Here is a 10415-nt window from a genome sequence, read left to right on the forward strand (position 1 = left end):
ACTTTAAGAGTCTCAAGAAAAGATCCTAATCTTTTAGCTTTTTTTATCTTATGTTTTTGAACTGTAGGTACTCCATAGGTAATGGCTACTTTTTTTTTTTTTTTTTTTTTGTCTTTTTGCTTCAGTAGTTATTGCTCAATTTTTCTTTCCTAAAACTTTTAGTGAAACTGACGCAAGTTACTTAAGAAATCTTTTGGTCAAGTCAAATTCATTCGACTCTTCACTTTTTACACCCATTCTCATTTTCATTTGCACGTCCTTGTTTTCTTCAGCTTAGTAACTTAGTTTGGGTCCTTTTAGCTGACTGTGCACACGTTTCCTACTTTGCAGGTCCATTTCTTAAGAATAGGAAATAGATAAAATTATACGTTGTTGAAGTTCATATTATGAGAAGAACCTCCAATGGTTCCCAAACTTTTTTGGCCTACCGCCCCCTTTCCAGAGAAAATATTACTTAGCCCCCTGGAAATTAAAAAAAAAATTTTTTTTAATTTTAAAAGCAATTAATAGGAAAGATAAATGCACCTGTGGCCATCACCGTTATCCCTGGATCGCTGCAGCACCCACCAGGGGGCGGTAGCGCCCACTTTGGGAATCACTGAAACATCTACCTTCCTAGATCCAGGCTTTTGGAAGCTCTCTAGTCCCATTTATTCCTTGACTAAGGTTCCCCAAATCTAGCTCATAGGGGAGAAGATTGCAAAATCTCATGCCTACGAATGCAAAACACCTTATTTCTACATTATAAATCAAGGGCCACAGAACCATGACAGCTTTAAGAAGCAGTAAGAAGCAGCTCCCAGCAATAGATGCTAGAGTTTCCTTTAAAAAGCAGTCCCTATTTTCATGGCATCCAACGGGTCTTATTATTTTTTAGGAATAACGGTCAGTTCTCATTGACAAGGACCTAGGAGGTGACTTAACCTAAACTTCGGCTTTTTGTAGAATTTTGTCTCTGCCGTGGTAGACTAAAACTAAGCCTATCTGCTGACATTAGCTCGGGAGTAAAAGATCAGGAAAGAAAGGTTTGTAAAGGACAAGAACAAGAAATGTATCCCTTCCCTTTGGATTTATTGGATATTGTCTATGAGGAAAATATGTTCAAAGAGGAAGTGACAGGACCCTGCCCCCCACCCCATCGTTTTATATATAGAATCCTGACAGAGATCAATAGTACATCCTTATGACAAGCTCCTATTGGCTTTTAAAGTAATCCTTTGTTTAAATGAAGGGAATTCAAATATCTTCTTTGTCTAGGAGGCTGAAGAGGGGAGGAAACCCATACTTGTGCTCAGTTTTTTCTAGAATATCCTAGCTAATTGCTTCACACACTTAAATCTAAAGGATATGTACATTGCTAGAAATATGTTTTTATTAATTGAATTGCTTCATTAATTATTTTTAGTAGTACATAAGATTTCCTAATCTGTTTATGATGACAAATAGTTGAAGATGAGTTAGTTGATAGGGCCCACGGCTTTTTATGCTCTGCTTAATCTTTATTAAGTATGTTAAGGACAGGCCTTGGGAAATGTATCATACGTTCCACTGGAATTTAAATACTTTTTTATCAAGATGAATATTCATGATCTTAAAGTATGCAATATTTCTGTCACATCTATACATGATCATTTGGAAAATAGTTCAGTTGAAGAGCTGTGGACAAACACTTTTCAGAGTTATTTTAAATTACTATTTCAAGTTTCTAGTTGGTGCTTCAACTTTAAATATATATCAAATATTAAGATGGTTTCTATTTCAAAACACACACATCATTTACATCGCACATGTCATAATCAGACTCTGGGAGCTGAGAGTCTCATCTTGATTGACAGGTGAAGACAGTTGGAGACATTGGAATGTTCCCAGAGGCCATGAGGACAGGAGGAAAGGCAGTTGTCCAGAAAGGAAATAAATACCCTGGAAGTCCCCTGAGAGGGACCCTTGGGCCCCTTTCTTTTGGGGGGACCCTTTTGACTTTGGCTTTGCTTTGGCTGAGCCTTAACTAAACTCTTGCCTTGGACATTTGATCTTGAACATTGATTGACCTGTGGGTCAGACTGTGGATCCTCTGATTCTCCCTGAATCCCCTAGATATTTAGGCACCCAAACCATCTCTAGATATTTAGGTATCAGGAGGGGGTGCTGGGAATCCAGAAAGTGGGTAGGAGAAGAAGAAGAGGGGGGTAAGGGTGGTATTTCCTGAAGGCTGTAGGACTGGCAAACAACTAGCAGTAAGAAGCTGAGAGAAACCATCATCAATACTTGTGTCATCCAAACAGTTTGCTTACTCTGGTTTGGCTGTGGCCAGGCTGAGCCAGAGGAGGTGAAGAACAAGCCCAGCATTACTGAACAACCTACGGTCCTGAGGGATTATTGTCATAGATTTAGTGATTAGGTCTCCTATTCCCCAACCTGTTCCAGATCATTCCTTTCCCTTGTATACAACATAGATAAAAGTTATTAAGTACCTTCCTGGAGTAGTTATTCCATCACCACTCCAGAGAGGGAGCAATGCAGTCAGATGAACTTTACCCAAGGCTGATAGAGTCCAATACCAATAATCAATCAACCCCAGGTGGGACCTGAAAGGGTTACCCATCCATTGACCTTTAGGGATCCTGCCTGGGCACTGTTATAAAGAAGGGCAGTTATTATAACATCCAGCTGGGTGGCAGAGGGAGAGAGAAGCTTAAGACTTTCTCACAGTTATGAGTAACAGTTGCTGTCTCCTCAGTCAATCCCCTTCACTTCCTCAATGGACTGACAATAATCACTTTCCCAACTCAAAGTTCCAGAGTAACCATTTGATACCTGAAAGTGTCACAAAGATGCCTTTTGGGGGTCATAACACATTGGGACTTAGTCTCTGCTCTTTACCACTTTTTGACTTTAAGAAAAGGATAAAGAAATGGTGGCAATTCTAGTAGTGTAAACTGATGACTGTTTCATTGTTGATTGTGTGTGTGTGTGTGTGTGTGTATACACACAAACAGACACATATATAATCCATGAACTACATGTAATACTGCTGAGTGTTGAGTAGAAGAAATGTTTATATAAAACATGGTACCTTTTTCAAAGAACTTTATGTCTCATACCACACTTGACATAAAAAGAATACAGGTGCAAAGAATAATTCTAAACAATCATTGTTAGTTCAAGGGTTGGGAAATCTCCATGGAGGAAGTTTCATCCAAATTGGGCTCCGTTCAAGTTTTGCAAGTCAGAAACTGGGTATGAGGGCAAAAACTGTTAGGCAATGAATGCTTTCAATTGATTTGACTTATACATAGACACATATATCTACACATACATAATATATACATGTAGGTATATATCCTGGTGTTATGGAAAGTATCAGAGGTAGTACAAAACCCCATCCCAGCTCCAACTCTGATGAGGTTTGTGACCAAGGGGAAATAAAGACCCAGTCTCCTCACCTGTAAAATTAGCATAATAAATACTTGCCAGAAGTACCTCCCTAGGTTTCTTTGTGGGGAAAATGCATTGCAAAGCCCAAAGCACAAGCTAAGGAAGGAGTTCCAAAACTTTCAAGATGGAGCACTTTCTCTGAAGGAGAGGGCCTAATGTATACTGAGGGTCTGAGAACTGAATAAAAAGCAATATTTTTTGAGACTTAACTGTCTCCTGACTGCCCCCCCCCCCAGGCCTGATTGGATAACTTCATTAACATTAACAAAGTTACAGTTGTAATTCTCTTAGTCAATTTATCTTAAAGAAAAGAAAAAAAGAAAAGAAGTCTGAGCAGAAAACTCTTTTTATCTTTTGTTTCAATTCATTTTCCCTCATTCTCTTTTTCTCTTCTCTTCAGGCTCTGATAACATGCAGAGCTCAGACAGACTTTGTTCTTCCAAGTGAACTTTGTAATAATTTCAGACAGACTTTGAAAAAAAAATTCTTCTGTCCCATACAGCATATAGAAAGAGAACCTTCTGATTTACTCTGTTTTCCCTTATTTCTTTTCATGATATTTTGCCTTGACTTTTAACTTGTTAGAAATATTCTCCCAGAAAATGTAAGAAATAGGGATACCACGAATGTTTCATGGCTGGAAGGTTAAGGGGAAATTTTGGATACAATGTCTCCTTTACTACTTGTGATAGATCTGGCAGGTATGCAAAGATAACTGCTAGAGACAGATGTAAAAAAAAAATCTCTAATAACTATTAAATGTTAAGGAAAGGTAAGAAAGGTAAACAAAGGTTATGAAGATTTGGATTCCCTTATCTAAATGGGGGCTAAGCTTTTACCCACTTCCCTCTAGTTCGCAAGAACTTGCTTCTTGCTCAGGTCATCCCAAGCCTTCTTATCACTCCTTAATCTATACCAATTCCCAGATCTATTCTAAATACACTCTGCTGCATAATAATCCTCTTATTTATAAAAAGATTTTACTGTCTCTGTTAATTTCTCTCAGCTTTGAATCAGTCTCTCTGCCAACTGCCAGGCTTTCCAGCCTAAGCAGGCTTCTGAGCCTACACAGGCCTCAAAAATGGCTGCCTCTGTCTCCAGCCACACAGAGGGAAAACATAGACTCTTTCTGTCTCCTTAGGTCTCTTTCAGTTTTTAATCAGTTCGGTTATTCATTCACTCTGCCTACTGCCAGCCCTTGTGGGCCTAGCTAGACTTTAGGCCTAAGGAGGCCTCAAAATGGCTTGGCCCTCTCAGCAGCCACCCAGAGGAAAAACAGTTTCTCTCTTTTTCCTTTCTGTTAATTTCCCCCTTCTGCCCCCCCCCCCCAAACTTATTACAGATACTCTAACACGTTCTCCTGTCACTGGGTTGCTTCAGTGTTCCAGGGAACAGAAAACACCAGCCTTCTCCTAGGCCAAAAGCCACCAGGAGTCTGTTAGCAGTTGGAAAACCAACAGACACAGCCACTACCCAGAATTCCAACTGGCAGGCCTCCCAAGATCCTCTCTAGCCTTAAAGAGACCTTACCCACTATTCCTTACCATTAGCCCTGTGGCTTAATTAATCCTAATAAACTTTAGGAGGACAGAAGAACATGAACCTTAAAGGAGTTAATAGACTCCAAGGACAATGCTTTATTTCTTTTTAAGGAAAGATAGTAATGGACTGAAAAACTGTCTACCTGGTGGATGAGGGCTCAGGGGCATGCAAATCTTATTTTACCCATCAAGCAAATGGGGGGTGTAGTGGTGGAGAGAGACAAAGTAGTTTTATACCTTGTCAAAGTGCTGCATTTTTGAAGGATCTTCTCTTCATATGTTCTATCTGAGAGGGTTCTGTTGATGATTCTAACCCAGGAATAGACAGTTTCCTGGAATTGAAACATAGAGAAAGATAAGGGATGTTAGTGAGTATGAGATATGATATGGTATGATATAGTATATTCTTTTCTATTATTAGGACCCAAGCTGTTAGGTCTATGAGGATTTTTGCAAGTAGCTGCTAGTCTGCTAAGGACTCAAAGCTTTCCAATAAGAATATTAAGAAAAGGTGGGGATCTGAGAAGGAATCAAAAGAGGAGTCTCAGATTTTTACCTTAGATAACCCATTCTGTCTGTGTCCTGACATGCAGTGCAGAAAAAATCTTACACACAGTTTTACTTGCTGATGATTTTGTAATGGGATCCAGATAAAATATCTATTACAGATTCTATTTTTCTAAATGACTTCCAATAGCCTCCTGGAGGGGTCAAGCTGATTTTGGATTAACCAACCTGCTGGTACCAGAGCTTTTCAGGGCTCAGGTGACCAGGACCAAACACAAAGACTGCCTCAGCCTGGATTGGTCATGTAGGGAATCCAGATAACAGGCCCTATTCATGACCCTATTTCTCCAATCGGCCTTCCACACACTAAGTAACCCAAAGTCCAGATGAAAAATCTTTGGATTACCTTAGTGTGGGAAGCCAATGAGAGAATAGATAAAAATCTGAGACTCCTCTTTTGACCCCTTTTGTGATCCTTTCGATTTCTTGTTGAAAAGAATTGTGGCCTTATTGAAAAGCTTTAAGTTCCTAGCAAACCTGAATTTAAAGGGTTAACACTGTTCCCCTTTGACCAGGAATGCAGCTGCCTGATATAGCCAAGGCCAAAATCTTAGCAGGGGCAATTAGACCCTGGGAGGAATACTCCCCAACTTGGCTTTCTGATAAGAACCCAGTCAAAATTCAGCCTTGGCCTTGGCCTTGGTCTGTTCTGAAGCCAATGAGACAATGGTCACGTAGGGAATCCAGATAACAGGCCCTAAATTTGATCCTATTTCTCCAAAGGCTTTAATACATAGAACGGCTTCCCACACTTTTTGTGTTTTGATATGACATAATTTGTAACTTCTTCGCATCTGCAAAGTTTAGGGGGTGGAGAGAGGGGGTTCTTTTGTGTGAAATGAGTCTTGAAGTATATATAATAAACTCCATGCTCCTAGAGCTGGAGCTGGAAGCATGAGTTAAAAGACAACTCCCATGTCCTGTAGTTATTTCCTTATCAACTAAACTGTCCTTATCAGATTATCAGAGATGATAAATAGATCTGGACACCTTAGCCCAAGAGGATTTCTGGCAGATGGCCTAATGGCAGATATGTTTGGACTCATGGGAAATGGTTTGCTCCAAATAAATTCTCTACCTAGAAGTCTAAGATTTCTCCCTGAAATGTTGACTATTCAGGGGAAATCTCTTAGAGCAAAATCCCTCCTTCAGGTTGGTGGAAATTCAGGCAGAGAATCAAATCCTACTGTAACAATTACAATTTAAATTATGAGGTTGTTAGTAGTTTTTTAGTGGCTTTATTACAGCAAAATAGAGATAGTAAAAAGAGGGGAAAGGATTCCTTCAGTTAAGTGAGCAGAGCACAGAGCACAGAGCACAGAGCCAGAGACCCACACCTGCCACACCTTAACCAAATCAAAGCTCAAGCTCCTAAAAAAGAGCCCTGCAGTGTGGGTCTCAGCCAAATTTATCTCCCAAACCCCTGTACATCAAATGAGGATGTACTTAAAAGGATGCTGGGAATTTAGCTCAGGTGTAGCAAATTTTCCACCTCCACATTCCCCCCTGATCCTTTGGGAGACCAGACTCCCCCAATGGATCATTTAAAAATAATTAACTAAAGTATATACAATATTTAAACAGGGAAAATACAACAAAGTGAGGATAAGGAAACAAAAAGGGAATCAAGAACAAAACCAATTAGGGGGCAGTCCCCTTTGGTACAATAAAGTACATATAAGCAAATGTAATCAACCCCCCCCTCCCCCAAGTTCAATTCTGCACATTCAGTTTGCTCAGGAACTCCTGGAGCAGCATGAGGTCTCTGCAAGCATCTTTGTGGTGCCTTCTCCAAAACGTTCACCTTCTGGATTCTGGGATGTAGTCTCCTTTTCCAACTTAAACTCAAATTCAAAATAAAAAAATCACAACAATAACATAGTACCCCCTGAGGAGGATAATAACACATTCTGCCCCCTGAGGAGGATACAGAGATGCATGTAAGAATCACAAAGGGCTACATGATGGATTAAAAAGGCATATGAATCAATTATCAAAAACATCAAAGAATCACAAAAATTTTTTTGCTGTTTGATAACAAAAAAGAAATCTTTGGAGTTATATGCGACTTTAATTTTTTCAAAGAACTCAACCACAAGGCAGGTTTTATAGTGTTGTAATGAATTTCTGGGACAAGATGGACACCACTTTCAGTGACAAGCCCAGCAGTCGAAAACTTCAGAATGTACCCAGGTGCCATGAGCCAGGGCAAAAGTCTGATGGGGCCAACCCTATAAATACCCACCAGGCACAGCAAAAGTTGGCTCAGCCTGGAGCAGAACTTTGGAGGTGGGAGGTCAAGGGAGGGTAGGGCTGTACCTGCAACCCCACTTGCCTTACTGAGAGAGCTAGAGAGCAATTACCATCATTGTCAATAGAGCTGAGAGAGAACAGTGATACCATCATTCAAAGATTATCAATAGCCTTCCCTAATCTTTGGCTTGGCTCTGGCCAAGTCAGGCCAGAGTTAGTTTGAGGGTGAAGAACCTCCAGTCTCTACCTGATCTAGCAATCTCCATAGCTTGATCATTAACTTAGGCTATTAGCAATAAGGTTCCCAAATCCTCCGTCCGTTCCCTTGTTCCTAACCCCATTAACTAGAATTAAATATGGTGTTTTGTTACATGTACCTTTCCTGAGTGGTGAATATATCCATAGCCCTTGAGAAGGGGAGTCAATCACAGAGTCAGATCCAACAGCGTTATCTGATCAGCAGACCAATAGCCCTTATCAATAATCATTTCAACCCCAGGTTGGGGAACTAGAGAAGTTAACTACACCTACAACTTCTCAGAGGTTCCCTGCCTAGGCCACTGTTAAAAGGGGATAGCTGACAGGCTCAGTTTAGCAAGCCTGTCAGGAGAAGAGAGGCATAGCCTTTTTGCCAGCAGCATCTACACAGAGGCCTGTTGGTGAGCGTGTTCTCTCTCTCCCATCAAATCTAATTCATACCTTTCAAAGCCTCATATTATCATCCTTTATAAGAATAGCAAAAATGATTCTCCTTGTGCTTTTCATAGCTGTTTCTACTTAAGTGGTGTGAGGGGTTGAAGGGATGAAGGTAGGAGGATTGGAGGAATGGGAGAAAGGAGAGAGGAAGGTAGAGGAAGGGAAAGGAAGGTAGCAGTCCCAGCCCCGGCAGGGGGAAATTGACCAGAGCCCTCATCGCCCTGTGAAAAGGGGGCCGCTGGAGTTGGCCAAGTAGGGCAGTGACGGCTGGCTGGCTGGCTAGGAGAGAGACTAGAAGCAGAAGCAGAAGCAGAAGCAGAAGAGGGAGGAAGGGAGGGAGGGAGGGAGGGAGGCTAAGCGGGAGGCTGTGGCTATGGTCCAAGAGGAAGGTGATGGCCTCAGACGCTGGGGCTGCTTCTTCCCGTCGAAAGGCTGAGGGAGTTCTGGGAAAAGGTTTCACAGTAGAGAGCGGCGAGAGATTGGGAAAGGTGGCGAGAAAGGAGGAGTAGGGAGGGGAGGCCTCCTTGGAAACGAGGCCGGTGTGGGCACGAGAAGGCCCAAAAGAAAGGTACGAATCGAGTTGGTAGGAATCGGCATCTGGTGAAGAAGATCTCTGCTAGGGGAAGCGAGCGAGTGAGCTAGGGAGGTCAGAAAAGGGGCGGTAGTATGCAGATGAGGAGGAGAGCGGCGGTGGGTTTGGAGTGGGAGCAGCCTGGGTTTCCGAGGCGTATTTTGAGAATTCGAGGGCAGTGGAGGGTGTCGGTGCTGGAGAAGACGAGAGCGCTGCGTGCGTTTTGTAGGTGGGGCGTGTCGTAGTGGAGGCGTGTGGTAGTGGAGGCGTGTCGGTGTGGTCGTCGTATGTGTAAGGTGTGTGTTTGTTGAGGGCACAGGGGTGTGGTGTGGAGCAAAGCATACTTACCTGGCAGGGGTGATTCCATGATCACGAAGGTGGTTTCCCCAGGGCGAGGCTTATCCATTGCACTCCGGATGGGCTGACCCCTGCGATTTCCCCAAATGCGGGAAACTCGACTGCATAATTTGTGGTAGTGGGGGACTGCGTTCGCGCTCTCCCCTGACAAGCTAGTAGCAAAAAGCAGCGTATACGTTTCTTTGCGGGTGGCTTTGTTTTAGCCGTTTCATGTTTTTCTGAATCGGTTATTGGTTAAGTAGTGGGTTTAGAAGTTATTTCAGCATTGCACGGTTGGGACTTGTTTAAGATCCGCGTTTGAACCTTAGCATCTCCAGCTTCTATGATTTTCTCTTAATCCACTGAGCTACCCAGCTTGTTCCCAGGATTCTGTTTTCTTTTCTTTTCTTTTTTTTTCTTTTTCTTTTTCTTTTTTTTTTTAACTCACACGGCACTTGTTTATTTCTGTGTCCTCCGGCATTTTTTTGTTAGCGCTTGGGCATTCTCCACTACTTTGCTACTCCTGTGGTGGAATTATGATATTCTCTTTGTAGGTTTCTCAATAGTAGTACTACTTTTGTTGGAGAGTTATACACCAAATTGAAGTAATTGTGTCAAATATGCTTTTTACTACTTTAACAATGACTTTTCAGAACATAATTTTTGCCAGGTGAAGATATCAAAGTTTTCTGCTAGTTTTCCTCTTTGTCCTATGTATACAGGTAATTCTTACTTGTTTGCCCTACAATTCCTAAATAATTTTTTTGGTGGGAGATTTGTTTTCATTTACTCCAAAAGTAAACCATCTCTAGGCCTGGCTCTCAATACACTGAGCCACTCAGCTGCCCCTCAATACTTTTTTTTATTCAAATAGACTTTCCGGTATTTTTAACAATTACATTGATTCTTTCCAGAATTTTATAAAATCACAAAAAAGGGGAAAGGATCTACTTGCACAAAAACATTTATAATTGCTCTTTTTGTAGTGGCAAAGAATTGGAAATTGAGGGTGTGTC

The 10415-nt window shown here is 41.5% G+C and overlaps 1 non-coding gene across 1 annotated transcript; it reads left to right on the forward strand.

Annotated features, from left to right (window-relative positions):
- Positions 1-9403: 9403 nt before the first annotated feature.
- On the forward strand, positions 9404-9567 carry LOC123243394. Its single transcript, XR_006505932.1, has one exon. It is a non-coding gene; the product is annotated as a U1 spliceosomal RNA (small nuclear RNA).
- Positions 9568-10415: the final 848 nt, after the last annotated feature.

Source organism: Gracilinanus agilis, chromosome 3 (assembly GCF_016433145.1).
Source record: "Gracilinanus agilis isolate LMUSP501 chromosome 3, AgileGrace, whole genome shotgun sequence".
In the NCBI taxonomy this organism is placed as follows: domain Eukaryota; kingdom Metazoa; phylum Chordata; class Mammalia; order Didelphimorphia; family Didelphidae; genus Gracilinanus; species Gracilinanus agilis.